General features: G+C 38.2%; 1 protein-coding gene across 1 annotated transcript in view; it reads right to left on the bottom strand.

Moving 5' to 3' along the window:
• The window catches only part of PARD3B (par-3 family cell polarity regulator beta), a 1,141,780-nt gene that overhangs the window by 858,968 nt on the left and 264,689 nt on the right, over positions 1 to 18,123 (bottom strand). The window lies entirely within an intron of this gene.

The raw sequence follows: 18,123 nt of genomic DNA, 5'->3' as shown, positions 1-18,123 counted from the left end.
ACTAATAAGGACCATCACTCAATCATGTCCGACTCTTTGTGACCCCATGGACTGTAGCCTACCATGCTTCTCCATCCATGGGATTCTCCAGGGAAGAATAATGGAGTGGGTTGCCATTTCCTTCTACCTTCCCAACCCAGGGATTGAACTTGGGTCTCCCGCATTACAGGCAGACGCTTTACCATCTGAGCCACCAGGGAAGCTCAATAAGGACCTGCAGGCTCAAAAGGTGAAGAATCTGCCTCCAATATGGTACACCTGGATTCGATCCCTGGGTTAGGAAGACCCCCCTGGAGAAGGGAATGGCTATCCACTCCAGTATTTTTGCCTGAACAATTCTATGGACAGAGAAGCCCGGTGGGCTATGATCCATGGGGTCACAAAGAGTCAGACACAAATGAGCGACACACACATACACAAAGACCTACTGTGTAGCACAGGGAACTCTACTCCATACTCTGTAATGATGTCTATGGGAAAAGATCTAAAAAAGTAGAGATTTGTGTATATGTGGGCTTCCAGGTGGCTCAGTGGTAAAGAATCTGCCTGCCCAGCAGGAGACCTGGGTTCAGTCCCTGGGTTGGGAAGATCTCCTGAAGAAGGAAATGGCTACCCACTCCAGCATTCTTGCCTGGGAAATCCCATGGACAGAGGAGCCTGGCCGGCTACAGTCCATGAGGTTGCAAAGAGTTGGACATGACTTAACAACTAAACAACAACAAAAATATAAGTATATAACTGTTTCACATTGTTGTATATCAGAAACTAACACAACACTGTAAATAAACTATACTTCAATAAAAATTAGTTAAAAAAAAAAAAGGAAATTCTGACACATGCTACAATGTAGGCAAAACCTTCAGACTTTACACTAAAAGAAGCCAGTCATGAATGAGCAAATGCTTTATATTTCCACTTATATGAGGTACTTAAAATAGGCAAATTCATGGAGACAGAAAGTAGAGTGGTGGTGGCCAGGGCCAGGAGAGGGGAATGGGTAATTATTGTTGAATGGGTTTGATGTTTCAGTTTAGAAAAATGAAAACTGTTCTTGAGCTACATGGTCATGGCAGCTGCACAACACTGGGACTGTACTTAATTAATGCCACTGACATATTTACTTTATAAACAGTTAAAATAGTGTGATGTTCATTGTGTACATTTTACTACAATGAAAAAGTTAATTGCTCTCATTAAAAAAAGATAACTAATAACTATTAGTGAGAGATGTCATTAAAAAGGAAATGCATCACATTAAAAGAAAAAAAAAAAAAAACACTTCTAAGATTGTAGTGCTGCTTCTGTCACAGCCATGCCTTAGAGCTTAAGTGGTTTCTCACTGCCCAGCCCAGGGCACTCTTCAAAACTTAGAATTCACTGACTTCTCTCAGATCAGCCTCACTCCACCTTCCTCACCGGTCTTCTCTGGACCTCCCCACACAGAGCTGCTCCCAAGTACGGCATGAAAGCTTCTGTTCCACCTGTTCTCTTAGTGTGGCATGTCCACTCTTCCCTATGAAATGAAGCTACTTTCAACATGAATACGGTACACACTGGCAAGGTGAGTGCCATGAGGTGACTTAATACTCCCTCACCTTCCATATTTGAATGGCTATTTAATTCTTGCCCATATAAAAAAATCAGCTATCAGTGAATTGATTCTAAATATGAAAGCAAGCACGGACACTGAAATTCTCCATAAGACACCTTTAAAAAATCATCCAGATAGTTCAGAATAGTTCACTGTTGGTTCTTCACCAGATAGATCACTATTTTTATGATCATTAAAATGATGAGACATTCCACTGTGGCTCTGCAAGTTAGCATCTACATATATCCATGAGTCCATGGAGCCAGTGATAAATCCTATTCAATACAATTTATATATATTGAAAAGATTCTGGAAGCTTCTTTCACAAAATTCATACATGTTTGTTGATTAGAATAGTTTCAGTTCAAATCGGAAGGCCCTTACAAGCACAAAATAGAGACTACCAAATGAGCCACTACAACAAGAAGGCTTTTGTCTGGAAGGCAATTCATCCTTTAGCTGTCACATATGTACCAAAAATAAGCCAAGTTAAATCAGTAGATTTGGTTTAGGACCAGAGAAAATTCTGTTTGCCTGTAACTGTAATGAAACTCTGTTCTTACATTAAGCACATCACAATTTTCTACTTTTTCTCTGTTCTAGATTGAATTTTAGTGTCTCTGCTATGTAATAGTTAAATAAGAGCAGGTTCATTTCTGAACACAAGTTATAAAAACAATGAAATGTCTTTTTATAGTAGGTTCTAATTAAGACATGTAGAGTGAGTTTGTACAAGTTTTTATATAAAAGTGATATTGAAAGAATGCTGTCCTCATTTTAAGATGCAGTAATAAGAAATTGTACTTATTTTCCAATTACTTGTAATGGCCACCCAGGTCACCCCTCAAATGCTTTTGATCTCAGCAACAATGTAGCTCAAAGAACAAAATTACATTTCCCTTTGAAGTGCAACTTCCTACTCCTAATTTCACTATTAAATATGGCAAAGTTCAAGTAAAAGTTTTAAATCACATAGCATCTAAGGAAATAAAGCTATTGGGCTAAACTTAAAAAATGGAGAGTCCAGACAACATTTGATTACCTTGATGGCTAAAGTCTATTATTTATTCCATTAATCATAAAACAGTAAATATAAGCATCAATATACTCATTTAGATAAAAGTAGTTACCATTTTTAAAATATAATAGGTAAGAGAGCTACAATTCTTTCCTTAAACACATAGCATAGCTTATTATTGATTTATGTACTTATTTTTGGCCCCACTGGTGTGGCATGTGGGATCTTAGTTCTCTGACCAGGGATCAAACCCTTGCCCCCAGCAGTAGAGGCACTGGAAGTGCAGTCCTAACCACTGGAGCTCCAGAGAAGTTCCAATAGCTAGAATTTTGTATTCTAACCTCCGTTTAGTCATCAGATCCAAATTAGGAAATATATTTCACAAATAAAACAGAGCACTAATGACACAGCAGCTATCCCAAGGAGGTGCCTGCTTGTCCCTTCTCGCTGTATAGAGAACAGAGGGCATCCCTGGTCTCCTGTCCCCTGGAAACTGATACCTGAACAACAGCCATCATGGGAACAGTAGCTTCATTTACCACTTCAAAGGCACAGTGGTGGGAAAACTAACCCCTCCTCTTGCAAGAAATAAACCTGGTCTACAAGGTCTTGAAATGTTCATTAGTCTAAATCTTCGGATAACAATTGTTTTTTGTTTAGTCACTAAATCCTGTCTAACTCTTGGGACTCCATGGACTGTAGCCTCTAGGCTCCTCTGTCCACGGGATTTTCAAGGCAAGAATACTGGAGTAGGTTGCCAGGGCCACCTGGGAAGCCCTCAGATAACAACAGCAGACTTCAAATCCTAGTTTATTAAAATAATTTCTCATAAAATTCATATGCCAGATAATCTTAGAGCATTTTCAGCATCAGCCCTTTAAACAAGGCATTATTCAAACAACTCTTAACAACCCAGTGCTGAAAGTTGCTGCTCTGCTTCAGTTTGAATCTAAAAGAGCTTTTGGAGGGAGACCCAGAAAATCCAGCTTATCCTCTGATCCTTCCCACATTTCATTTCATTCACTAGCACCTTTATGACTATCTATCATGGTCACTGAGTTCAGGAAAGGAAAATGTTAATGGAATAAAAGTACAACCTCCTATCCCCTCAAAACTCCCCACCCCCACGACCCCTTCTAAAAGAAAAAGTTTTAGAGAGACAAAGCACCAGATTTCAGTTCCAAAGAGCCAAACTGGACTCTCAGTCAAGGCCATAATTTGAAAAAAGCTGATTCATATGGCTGGATCTCAGTTTCCTCATCATAAACTTGAGCTCATACTACTTAATTTTTCAAAAGAATGAAATAATAGGAACATAAAGTCCTTAGCACATAATAGCCATCCATTTAATGGTGATTGACTATTAACTTATAGAAAATACAGTTGACCCTTGAACGGCATGGGTTTGAATGGTGAGGGTCTACTTAGATGTGGCTATTTTTCAACAGTAAATAATACAGTACTATATAGTCCATGGTTAGTTGAAGCTGCAGATGCTAAGGACCTGTGGATACAGAGCGCTGACTCTAACTTATAGGAAGATTAACCCCCACATTGTATTTTATAGGTATTTTGTTTTTAACATTCTTTATGTCGTTGCCATAATATATAACTCACGTCTCATCGCCTTCCCTGATGTATTAATAAATGTCTCTGATAAACAAAAGGAAGTACATGTTGACACTTTTGGCAGAAGATCAGTTAGGATTTTGTCTTCTAGGTGATAGCCAAACTTCAACATAAGAGTTAAGTGATTCGGTGCATTATACTATCAGTAAGACTTGAAAAGGAAAGACAGCCATGTCTTGGAGAAGTCAAGGAAGAATTCAGGCAAAAAGGGGAAAGGCACAGGCCCTTCTAACAAAAGGCTGAAACAGACGTCCTGTGTGGAAGTCAACATGTGGGTCTAGATTTTGAAGCTTTAGTATTCTAGGATAAAAATGTTTAGTTTGACCCTGTAGGCAACAGAGAATCCGTCGCATTTTGGCAAAGGATTAGCTAAGACTAGCCTCAGAGTTAAGTGGATATATGATGCTAAAGATATTGAATAGATGAAGGCAACAAGGAATGTCAAACACTGATATTTATGGACTGGCCTTAAAGAATAATAAGAAGAAATCAGGAAGTAAAGATATTTTGGAGATGAAGCAGAGAAGTGATATTTCTAAATGGCAACATCCTCTTGGCTAGCTGGAGGCACAGAACAGGCATTTAAGAGAAAGAAGATGCTGGCGTGACACTAATCAGGAGAGACAAAAGTGACGTTTTGAGACAAAACAATTCCCTGGATTACAGTATAAAAAATGGCTCTCAGCCCTAGCTGTGACCAGAATCGTTTATGGAGCTTTTAAAATGTGTCCATGCTTGGGGCCTCACCTCAGAGGCTGTGATCAAAGCCAGGGTTGAGAATCACCAGAGCAGAGAAAGAACAGAAGGCAAAAACTGAGCCACAGGAAACTCCCAAAGCAAGTTTGGAAATGGAGATGGAATTACATTTTATAGAAGTAGAAGGAAAGCCAGGAAAATAAAATATGGCAGGATCCAAGGGAAGAAGAAATTTCCAGAATGAATAGGTGGCAAAAATAGTACTAACTGCTATATAAGAGGTCAACAGTGATGGATGTAAAGCAATGCCTGGCTCTTGGGAAGTGCTAAGTGGACACAGGGGGAATGAATGAGTGCTGAGAAGATGGCCCCCTCCCTTTGAGGTTCAAACATACTATAGCTTAGCAATTCTAAGCTGGGCCAGCAACATTCTGAGGCAAAGGTCTTCTGGGTTGAGCTGGATTGATTACACTAAAATTTGGGGTTTCACCTTCCCACTTTCTAGAGTCTATTTTGAACATGATCGAAACCTGGCTTTGTGGCAAAGAAAAATATGACAGCTTTCAAAGCAGAGAAAAAGATTAAATCATTTGTTCATTCACTCTACCAGACAGCCAGCCAGCCAGATATTTATATACATCCATTCTTCAAAAGCCATTTACTCCAGGGAATGAAGATAGCACTTCAAAACTTAATCTTCAAGCCACATGATTTGCATTAATTTGCATATAATTTTAATCTATTTCAAAACTGTAGCAAAGCCCATTTAACATGCATTTTTTAAAAATACTTGGAATTCCTTTTGACAGATTTTCAAGCGAAAGTATATTTTTATTGTGATCAGATTATTTCTTGCCTAAATCTACCACTGTTCTTCCACATGTTCAACTTCACTAGAATTTAGTTTGTTATCCTAAAAATGTCAGACTAATGAGTACTTTTTAAATTATCACATTAATGTTCTTAATGCAAATTTTAGCTTTGAAGTCATTCATTAACAAAAGAGAAGGCCAGATCTCTTTAACTGAGCATTAACTATCTTCCTACTTCTGTAACTATCACTGCCATTTCTACAAAAGTTTTAAAGGAAACCAATTAAATTAATATTTCCATGAAATACATGACTAGATCCCTACCTCTGTCATAGCTTTTTTCTCCATTACAAAAAGCTCCCTAAGTATTGCAATTTCATGCATTTCTATCATTATACTGATTTGCAAAAATCTGTAAATAAACAAGGCATAATGTTGCCAATGCTGGACTGCTAGCAGTAGTTCCAAATACAATATTTCAACAACCGTGAATATGGATCATTGCTTAGTTCAAATTGTACACAAGTAATTCCTTTTTCAAATTTTTAATTTATTTACATGAGATCAGTCACTAGAAAATTCAATGAGACATTACAAGACAACTAAAAGCTATAGGAATAGAAGTTGCAAGAAAGCAGAAGCAAAATAAAAGATACTATCTTCATTTTTATATCAAGATAGATCTTCTTAAGACTTTCCTGGTGACTCAGTGGTAAGAATCCTCCTGCCAATGTAGTACAAGCAGGTTCAATCTCTGGATTGAGAGGATCTCCTGGAGAAGGAAATGGCAACCCACTTCAGTATTCTTGCCTGGGAAACCCCATGGACGGAGGAGCCTGGTGGGCTACATAGTCCATGGGGTTGAAAAAGAGTCAGATAGGACTTAGTAACTAACCAACAACAAACAACACAACTACAATATTTTTTCACATTATATGTCGAAATGAGTTGAAGAATAAAGAAAAGTCTTTATTTCCAAGAGAAAGACAATACTATGCATCAACATTTTAACATTTAAAAAAAAAAGCACAGTCATAACAGGTAACCTTTTATGTATTGATGAATTAGGTAGTCCCTCTATTGTTGTGTTGTGCTTGGTCACGTCCAACTCTTTGCAACACTGTGGACTGTAGCCCTTCAGGTAGTCCCTAGGTATACTCAGGGACAACCCAGCTAGTCCCTAGGTATGTAAAAGTAAGACTCAGTTTTTGCCCTTAGCAGCCCACAGACCATTGAATGGAATGAAATCACTCCAATATGACAGCTTAGAATCTCTGCTTCTGCCAACTGCTGGACAAGAGTGGCTACAGTCAGCCCTGTGCTAAATCAAAAATTCACTTGGAATATGAAGTCCCGGGGAAGATTTCTACCTCTGGCATTCTAAAGGCTGGTAACTCTAATTAGACAGGTATGACTAGTCCCTGCAATCTCAGCCAGAAGGCCAAATAGGTAACAGGAGAGAGAAGTGTCAGCTCCTTTTGCTCCCAATCTCTGTAGTATCCTTCAGAAGTTCCTCTTCCCTCCATCTTTTCTCCCAAATGAAACTTCTTATTTGACTTCTCCTGTCTGAAATTTCTCTTAAAATGTCTATGAAACAAAGTGGAGTTCCTGGGGGGACTTCAGTGCAACAGGAGTGAATCTAAGGGGGAAGTTGACTCTATAGCTTCACTGTGCAGCCAATTTCATGCAAAAACATAAGATTTCATGAAAAAAGTGATTCAGCAACACAAGTGGAGACCATGCAGAGCGAGAGTCATGAAGGCATGAGAATGGTAGCCACCAGCTACCGCATCTTTGAGAGCTGCGTTCCTGCATCCTAATCCGGGTGAGGAGGAGGTGGGCGCAGGGCCTTGTTCAAGTGTGTGGTTGAAGTCCGTATCAGCTGCAGTGAGTAAGTGTCAGGAAACTATATGAGAGTGAGGAATTTAGGATTTCGTCTACACTCAACACTTCACTCACATGTGGCTGCCACGCCAACTCCAGATTCTCAGAGGAGAATAAAGCTCTCTCTGCTGGCTCTCACCAGAAACGTTGCTGCCACCCATATAATAAAAAAACGGGCAAAGATGCAACCTAATCATAATTAATAATTGACAAAGCTTCTACATAAAGCCAGCTGTGCCAAAAATACACCTTCAAGGCATAAATGTGTGTGACCCCAAATACTGCAAGCACAGTTCCTATTTGCTTCAGTCTAGCAGACTATCAACAGAATTGTTCCAAATCTGCCTCTTTCTTCCACCATTTGGCCACACTTTCTCCTCCTATATATCCTGAGCACTCTATAGATAATCTTCTACTCAGAGGCCAAAATTCATTCAGATGATGAGCAAAAAATGCTGCAGAGCAAATGAAGTGCTTTCTAGCTTAAGAGCCTGACCATACGACAGATAATGGCTGGTCACACGTGTCTGCTGCTACTACTGCTGCTAAGTCTCTTCAGTAGTGTCCAACTCTGTGCAACCTCACCAGGCTCCTCTGTCCCTGGGATTCTCCAGGCAAGAATACTGAAGTGGGGTGTCATTTCCTTCTCCAATGCATGCATGCATTCTAAGTCACTTCAGTCATGTCAGACTCTGTGAGACCCTATGGACAGCAGCCCATCAGGCTCCTCTGTGCACGGGATTCTCTAGGCAAGAATACTGGAGTGGGTTGCCACTTCCTTCTCCTCACATGTGGCAATACAACTCTGATCTACAAATTCTGCCAAATCTGTAGTTATCACCCCAAATAGTCAGGACTTAGTGACTACCAGCTTCCCTTTTTTTTTTTTTTGCCTCTGCTTCCAACTCAGAACCAAGCAGAGGAAGCCAGATATGGTTTCAAATCAATCTTGGATGTCTTATGTCTATTTAGCTCGTGTCTCCAGCTCCACTTTGCCAACAACCCCCAATCAGAACACACCTAAAACTTCTTTCCATTATAAGGCTTTGCCACTCGCCTGCCTGCACTGAATCTCTGCCAAACAGAAGTCATGGTGGCTGACTCCCTTGCTACAGCAATCTCTGAATAAACAGCCTTTGTTCTCATTTGAGTGGTCTTCATTTCCACATGTTTAAAAGCAGAATGCTGGAATGTTCATTGCCTCAGTTTTAAAAGGCTTATATTTGGATACTACACTTGATCTTAGCCAAAAGGCCGAGAAGCAACAAGTCTTACATTTGAAAACTGGAAAAAAAAAAAAAAAGTATTTATATCATTTCAAAGCAAATGGGAACTGAGAACTAGAAAGAGTAGCAATCGGCATGTCTAGGTTTTAGACCAGTCATTACCATTAGGTTACATTCTTAGGAAAAGCTGACTTCTCTCTGGCCTCATTCCCACCATTCGTAAAATGAAGTGGGAAGAAAGCTGCGTGATGATTGCCTTCTTGTGGCTCTGTGCTGGTCAGGAAGCCTGTGATGCATTCAAATAAGGCTGATTCAAGAAGAGCTAAATTTAGGGAATACTTACAGAGCTGTGGGCATGTATAGGAGAACCACGAGACAGTAGGTAGTACTCCAGGGTTTGCAATGGCTATTAGCAGGCCTAAGCCTGAAGCAGCAAGAGGAAAGTGTTCCCAGAACTAGGAAGGAGAGAGGAGAGCCAGCTTAGCATGAGTCGGACCTATGGTAGAGGGACACAGCCAGACTGAGGGAACCCCTACAGAACGCAACAAGGAAGAAATAACCTAATTTCCCTCCCCTTCTCTTTTTCATCTCTTTTTGGGGTTCCCTATTAGTGAAATGCAAGTGGAAACTGTACAACATGGGGTCTAGACAGTTTGGCTGCCCTGTGCAAACAGGAGAGTGGAAAAGGGTGGATAGTGGGTCCAGAGGAGAAAAAGACAGACATTTGATGGGCAAACTGTGATTCCTTGACATGGTGCACGGTTTGGCTCAGATTTGTACAGACACATTCTTATCAGAATCCCCATCTCTAACTCCTTTCCTCTTCATCTTTTTCACTTTCATTATTTCTTCTTTTCAGTACTTGCTACTCCCTGTAGTTGTACACTTTTTTTTTCCTGACATCAGTAAGGGAATAAGAACTAGTGGCAATAAGAACACAAGTTCTCAATAAGCATCCACAAGCAACCCAATAAGCAGCATCTCCTGGCCTGCACTATTTTTCTTATCATGTATTAATTATATTGATGTATCTAGCTACTAGACTGCAAGGTCAATGAAGGCAGAAGTGTTATCTGTTATCTCTGTGTCTACTGTGGTATTTATTTTATATAAATGATAAACCTTAAAAAAATAAAACAGTAAGTGATATTCCACAATAGTTCCTAAACATTACACATCCTTTGTTTTACTTCCCACAAACTCCAGATCAGTTGGCTAATGTAAGTGCACAAGATATCCAACTGGCCTACAAAAACTGCAGAGGATACCATTCTGCTTCACCAGAAAAGAGATGAATATGAAACTAAAGGAAAAACTGGCTATGATGACAAAGGGACAAAAATTTTGAAATTTGGTAATTCTGTTGCTTCAGAAGAAGATGAGGATTTAAAAGCTATGCAGAAAGAGAGGGAATGAAGCTATAAGAAGAGTTTATATGCAGTTAATTAATATTTTTGCCTTAACAACTAAGAAAGTTGGTATTTGCAAAGGATAGATCAATGGACAGCTCCATTGTTGCACAATGATTCTCAAAAAGGCAACACAAGTGCTTAAATATTTTGTTCTCAATCAAGCAAGTTAGTATAAAAATTATGTTTCGCATTACCCAGCATGAGACAACTTTTAATGAGCTAAATCTGTTTCCTCATTTCTTCTCTCTCAGTATTTACTCAGTACCATCAATAAAGAAAGGTGGGGGGTGTTATACACAACCCAAAACAACTGGGAACAAGTTGTACAATTTAAGAGAGAGATTTATGACACAGATAGATTAAAATGCACTGAAATAAATATATTATCTGATTTGAACATTAAAGTCCGTTTGTATACTGCTCATATTTTGTTTCGGGCTTCCCTGGTGGCTCAGAGGTTAAAGTGTCTGCCTCCAATGCGGGAGACCCGGGTTCGATCCCTGGGTCAGGAAGATCCCCTGGAGAAGGAAATGGTAAGCCACTCCAGTATTCTTGCCTGGAGAATCCCACGGACAGAGAAGCCTGGTAAGCTACAGTCCACGGGGTTGCAAAGAGTCAGACACGACTGAGCAACTTCATTCACTCACTCATATTTTGTTTCACCACAGAAACTGATAACTGCTGAAATAAGGCTAGAAATAAACCAAACATTTAAATATTTAAACAAAAACTTCAAGTAGATTCAGATTTATAAAATCATTGTGAATATAGGACAGCATTCCCATATACCCAGTATCCAGTAATTAGCATCTTGCGTCAGTATGATGTTTTAGTGTACTCAATCGTGTTCAACTCTTTGTGACCCCATGGACTATAACCCACCAGGCTCCTCTGTGCATGGAATCTTCCAGGCAAGAATACTAGAGTGGATTGCCATTTCCTCCTCCAGAGGATCTTCCTGACCCAGGGATCAAATTCATGTCTCCTGCACTGGCAGGCAGATTCTTTCCCACTGAGCCACTTGGGAATCCCATTAGTGTGGCACATTGTCAAAATTAATTAACCTGTATTGACATATTATTATCTACAGTCCACACTGTATATGTATTTCTTCATTTTTCATCTAATGTCTTATTTCTGTTCCAAGATTACACTCAGGATTACATTGAGTTTTCATGTTTTCCTAGACTCCTCTTGGCTATTTTAGGTTCTCAGACTCTTCTTGGTTTTGGCTTGAGGAATATCAAGCCAAATATTTTAGACAATGTCCCTTATTTTGGATTCATCTGCAGTACTGCTTATGATTAGACTGTGTTTATGGGCTTTGGGAGAGAAGACAACAGAAGTAAAGTGCTGGCCTCATCACATCGTATGGAAGGACGGAACCCACAACATGACTTATCACTGTATGTAAATCATGACCATCTGGCTGAAATCCTGTCTGTCAGTTTTCTCCACTCCAAAAGGAAATCTCTACACGAACTCAAACTCAAGGAGTAAGGACCTATATTTCACCCCCTTGATGGCAGAGTACTTGCATAAATTATCTGCAGTTCTTCTGCATAGATTGTATTTCTCTCATTTAACCACTAATTCATTTACATCACTATAGACTCGTGGATTTTTTTTTTCTTTTTAACTGTGGGCTCTATTCCCAAAGCTTATTTTTATTTTGCTGCTCAAACTATTCCATCTTTAGCCACTGGGTATCTTTCATTTGACATACTCCTATTAATATCATTGTGCAATTTTTTTGAACACTAAAACCAAACTTACTTTCTGGCACCTGAAGATGCTCCAGGCTCATCTTGTACATTTTCATGTCTGGGCTTAGCATCAGTCATTTCTCTAAAACATCCATTTCCTCTTACTTTCATGTGGAATTATTAATAGAAAATTTGGGTGTTAGGCATGTTTATTGCTACTGGTCTGTTAATATTGCTTCTGGGCACTCTCAGATTTCAGAGCAAGGAAATGTATGAAATGTGTATACTAACCAATATATATATACAATGTACATCTACATGTCTATAGGTATGAATATACATGTGTGTGTACACATCTATCTTCATTTGTATCTACAGTAAGCTAAACGTGAGTCCAATACTGATTAGTCTCCAACTCTAATCCATTACCACATGGATTATTCTAGCCTACTCCCATGCTCGTCTATAACCTCCCACACTCTTGGTTATGTAATTTTAAAACACCCTAAAATACACTTTAGCATATTCTCCCTAGAAAATAGCAAGATTTTAAAATAAATAATATTCTTCTAATTGATAGTTTAGTCAACATATATAATACATCTACTCTACTGAATAAATTATATCAAGTATTAATAGCATAGGATACTAACGAAGACTTCCTTCCTCATTATGAATCCTACCTCGCCTAAGTTAGCCTAAGCAGCGATCTTAGCTAAGGCTGAAATGTTCAACCTTCACTAGATATTTCTCTTGGGGCAAGTTATAATTGGATGTCACACCTATTACCTCAACTTCATTCTGATAATTATTTAATACTTTTCCTCATATTTCTTTTCACAACTGCATTTTGAATAGCATTAATATATGCAATGATAACATTTTGAGACACATGAGCTACTTAAATTGGTAATTACTACATGATCATCCCACAGGAATAACTGAAACTACACTACCATATTCAGATCAACATAAAAACAATACTGTATTCTAGATATCTGGAAAACTCTGATTCTATAAACCTTATTTTGAAGAGAAACAAATAGTGTACATTAACATCTTATATCTCTAAAATAAAAAATCCGGGTGAATAATATCTACTCTAATTTGTGCTCATTAGCTGATTACACCAATATTTCCACCTATTCCTGAGATAACTGAGGGCTATAGGTAAAATAAACAGTACTCTCAAGGTCATTTCACTTCTTAAATGAAAGTTAGGCCGTAAATTCAATTTCTTTTACTCTAAATTTTCTTACTGAGTCAAGAACTACTAGTTTATACTTTTATATTTTTCGGATTCATAATCATTTGAAAGCCTTTACTAAAAAACTCTTCCCACACTCTAAGAGGCTGATAAATGTCAATGCAGATGCTATGTATGTCTGGTGAGATTATTCTCAGCAGTAAGAAGATTATGTCATTAGAACATGCCTACACTGATCAACAAAATAAGATAGCTCGGGGGTATACCTTTAAAGTTAATTTCACCTTTAAAAGAAAATACCCCTCGTAGACTTTAGCTCCAAAATTTTAAGTGACAGGGACTAGGGTCTTCCCTGATGGCTCAGCTGGTAAAGAATCTGCCTGCAATGTGGTAGACCTGGGTTTGATTCTTGGGTTGGGATTATCCCCTGGAGAAGGGAATGGCTACACACTGCAGTATACTGGCCTGGAGAATTCCGTGGAGAGAGGAGCCTGGCAGTTCATGGGGTCTCAAAGAGTCAGACACAACTGAGCAACTTTCACAACAGGGACTAGACATTAAACTCCTTGCTTAAAAGTTGGGGGAAAAAATCAGACAAAATAAACAAAACAACAATTTGCAGGATGTAAGGCAGTAAAGGATGCCTGAGACACAAGAAACAAACACGCTGAACCCTACAAGTGCTTCAGCTCACGGCCCCAGTAAATAGATTTTCCAGGCTAACGATTAGAAAGATGCATCCAAATTGAACTCCAGTAGAATTCCTGCATTTAGAAGGTGGAACTGAGAGTCTAATTGTTCACAGGAAAGAGGAGAGAGCTGAATAAAAAGAAATAAACCCAGAGATTTGCAGGTCTCTCTCACATATTCAGCTAAGTATTGATCAGCACATATCTATTAGAAAACAACCTGGAAAGATTAGAAATAACAGCCAGACCACACGCAAGGCCAAGCGAGTGCTTCCTCCTGGGCAAGGCATGCTGAAATGCCTCGAAACTGGGCCGATGACATAGAAGGCTCATGGCTCATTATCAGGGAATAGTTAGACCTAGACTGAGCACAGTGCTGGTCTACCTATCAAATTTTAGAACTCATACCTAAAAGGATTAAACTGTTTCCAAGAAGTGTGTGTGCCACAAACATCAAAAATATATACAGGATAAAAAAATAACCACCAGTATTCAACAAGATAGAACTTATAATGTCTGACATTCTATAAAAAATTACTTTTAATAAAATATCACTTATAAGCTAGGTTCTGATAAGTTTAAATGGAGAGGAAAAGTATAAATCTTAAAGATACCACTAACATAATAAAGAGTTCTACCTAAAGAACCAGTCACAGAGATAAAACAATCATAACGTCACTTAATTAATGCAAAAGAAAGCAGAAAATAGGAAAATGGAACCCAAGTAATAAGATGATAAATTTAAGTCTCAACATCTGAATAATCACACTAAATACAAAAGATCTAATTACTCCAGGTAAAAGCAGATACTGTCAGATTAAATGTTAAAGTTAAAACTCATGTACGTGCAGGGTGCAGGGGCTTTTCTGGTGGTTCAGTAGTAAAGAGTCCACCTTCTAATGCAGGATATGCAGGTTCAATCCCTCAATCAGGAAGATCCCCTGGAGAAGAAAATGTCAACCCGCTCTGGTATTCTTTCCTGGAAAAACCCCATGGACAGAGGAGCCTGGTGGCCTACAGTTCATTAGAGCACAAAGAGAGTCAGAGATGACTGCGTGACTAAACAACAAACCATGCTGCCTACATGAAATCTGCATTCACTATAAATACACAGATGGGTTAAAAGTAAAAAGATGGGAAAAAAATCGCCATGCCAACAGTAATCAAAAGGCAGCTTGAGTGGCAACATTAAATCAGATGAAGTAGGTTTCAGAACAAAGAAATACTGTCAAAGATAATTTCATAAAGATACAGAGATCATTTCATAATGATGTACCTAACAACAGATCCTCGAAAGTAATAAAGTAAAAATTGATAAACTAGAAGAAATAGATAAACCCACAATTAGAGCCACAAATTTCAATACCCCTCTGTCAATATTTTATATAATAAATATAAAATCAAACAATGTAACATGCTTTCCTATAGGGTCCTTCACAGAGGAAAAGGCAATCTGAAGCTAGAGGAAAACTTCTCTAACATGTTCAGACTTAGGGCTGATACAGGCTCACCGTGTGAGAACACCTGAGGCTTGCAATGATATGGCCTCTGGATTGTACTCCACTATATTTTCATTTTCAGGTTTATTATGTGCTATACTGGGAGCTATCCATCTTCAAAGTACTTTTAGTGTTCTATCAGAGAGTTAATATATTTTTGTATTATAGTAAAATATACATGTCATACAGTTTGCCATTTTAACCAAGTTTTGATATAAATCTCACTAGCATTAATTTCACACACAGAATCTGAATATCAAAGAAACAAGAAAAAAAAAAAACAAGAAAAAATTAAAGAAAAGAAAAAGCAACAGCATGAAGCACAGTTAGAGACTTTCAATTTAATGCCTAAGAGAAAGAAAAGGTAAACAAAAACAGGTAAAGACAAAAAAGAAAAGATGTAAGTTTAGAACCCTATTAATTTAAGTAGGAGAAAGCATAAAAGAGGAACTATAACTAAGACATATATTAATATTAATAGGACAATCAGTTCAGTTCAGTCGCTCAGTCGTGTCCGACTCTTTGCGACCCCATGAATCGCAGCATGCCAGGCCTCCCTGTCCATCACCAACTCCCGGAGTTCACTCAGACTCACATCCATCAAGTCAGTGATGCCATCCAGCCATCTCATCCTCTGTCGTCCCCTTCTCCTCCTGCCCCCAATCCCTCCCAGCATCAGAGTCTTTTCCAATGAGTCAACTCTTCGCATGAGGTGGCCAAAGTACTGGAGCTTCAGCTTTAGCATCATTCCTTCCAAAGAAATCCCAGGGCTGATCTTCAGAATTGGACAGTAGTTTTAATTTATTTAAATAGTTCAATTTTACAAATTAATTTCATCATCTGTTTAAGAGGGGAAATGATAATAGAAAGAACACAGTGGTCATCAACAATAGTTTGAAGTCTATGGACAAATGAACCTTCTTGAGTTGCTCAGATTCTATACAAACCATTCATTATCCAGTGACCAGACTCTGACCCCACCCTTCCCCATACCCCAGTTCAGAAGTCACCTCCAACACATCAATCCAGCCCCTAAAAAAAATCTCAGCATCAAATTCCACAGTACTGATGGTCCAAATTGTGCTTAGAAATCTACAAGTCATGTTCTGTCAGTTGCTCCCAACACTCTGTTAGGCACATTGAGAGATAAAATGAGGACTTCAAACATTGTGAAAGTACAATGCAATATGCAAACACAAAATAAAATGAGCAATTTGTGTTAAGTACTTCAAAATATTTTGTTACAGCAACAGAAAAAAATCCCATTACCCTCCTCCTTATCCAGAAAGACCTAGATAGAACTCCTCAAATGCAAATGCAAAGAACAAATAGATTCATGCAAGGGATACATAATTCTGCAAAAATGAGTGTACAAGCAGGTGATTTCTTCTCAAGTACTACAATAAACCTGAAAACCTTTCCCAATGTAAATAAAACTAGTTAATAAAGACAAATACAAATAGAAATGCAATCTCACATGCAGGAGGTTTTATGAATCAAAACTTAATAAATTTCTCATACAACATTTTGAGATAATTTCAGTATCTTTGAATGTAGTGGTTATCTCTCAAGAGAATTATATTAATTTTTAAAATGGCTTCCCTAGCCTTTTAATTCACCTGAAGGAATATGTTTTCAAATTACACAGAGCATTTTTCCTATCTCATTGGGCCAATGGCATTCTTCCAAAAAAACTCTTCTGTTTTTAGAAACCCTGATATGGCAATAAATTTCATTTTAAAAAGCTCAGAAATTTAAGATGGCTCATATGGTAATATAAAATATATTTATTTCACAAATAAAGGAAGTCAAATAAAATAGCAAGAGTAGTGAAACAGTGATGTCAGTTAATATATTATCATTTTTAAATATATTTGTCCAAGCTCTCTTCTTTGCATCCACTTTTTATGTAATTCTCCCATAAGTCTATGTTATTTACAGGTATACTTCTCTGGTACAATATTTCTTTTAATAACTTTCCTTTATGAGAATAATATAACAACAAAACAACCATGCAAAATGAGACATATTTAGGTTCTCCTGGTGTAATTAAAAAAACACTCATTAAACTTTCTTTTAGGTAATAAACTTGTTCACCAACAAAATGTGAGAATTAATTTCAGTTGTCTAACATAAAACAGAATAGAATGTTATACTTGGACTCTTATAAAATAACTATATTTCAATTGAAAAAATTCCTTCATACGCTATAACTCTGTGTGAGTTGTTAAATAGTTAAGGATATACAAACCAGCTTATTTTCCTGTGAAAGTTTCAACTATTCTACAGTATAATTTTTAAAATCTAATGAATAGTTTAAAAGGAGTATGATCAATGAACAATACAAATATAATAGTATATCTAAATACAGACTAGCCAAATGCATATGGCTACTCAAAACAAAGGACCAGGATTTGAATATGTGAGACTAGGTATTGGAAGTTATTCTATCAACTGTATTGCCATGCTGACCGCAAATGTAATCCAGGAATGGGACCATCTGGAAGATAACACACCTGCTAGGCTTCACAAGAGCTTCCCTGGTAGCTCAGCTGGTAAAGAATCCGCCTGCAATGCAGGGGACCCTGGTTTGATTCCTGGGTCAGGAAAATCCCCTGGAGGAGGGATAGACTGCTCACTCCAGAAGTCATAGGCTTCTCTGGTGTCTCAGACAGTAAAGAATCCACCTGCAATCCGGGAGACCTGGGTTCGATCCCTGGGTTGGGAAGATCCCCTAGAGGAGGGCATGGCAAC

The sequence above is a fragment of the Budorcas taxicolor genome, chromosome 2, assembly GCF_023091745.1.
Source record: "Budorcas taxicolor isolate Tak-1 chromosome 2, Takin1.1, whole genome shotgun sequence".
In the NCBI taxonomy this organism is placed as follows: Eukaryota; Metazoa; Chordata; class Mammalia; order Artiodactyla; family Bovidae; genus Budorcas; species Budorcas taxicolor.
The sequence above is the reverse complement of the archived record's forward strand: the minus strand, read 5'-3'. Positions and strand labels throughout refer to the sequence as shown.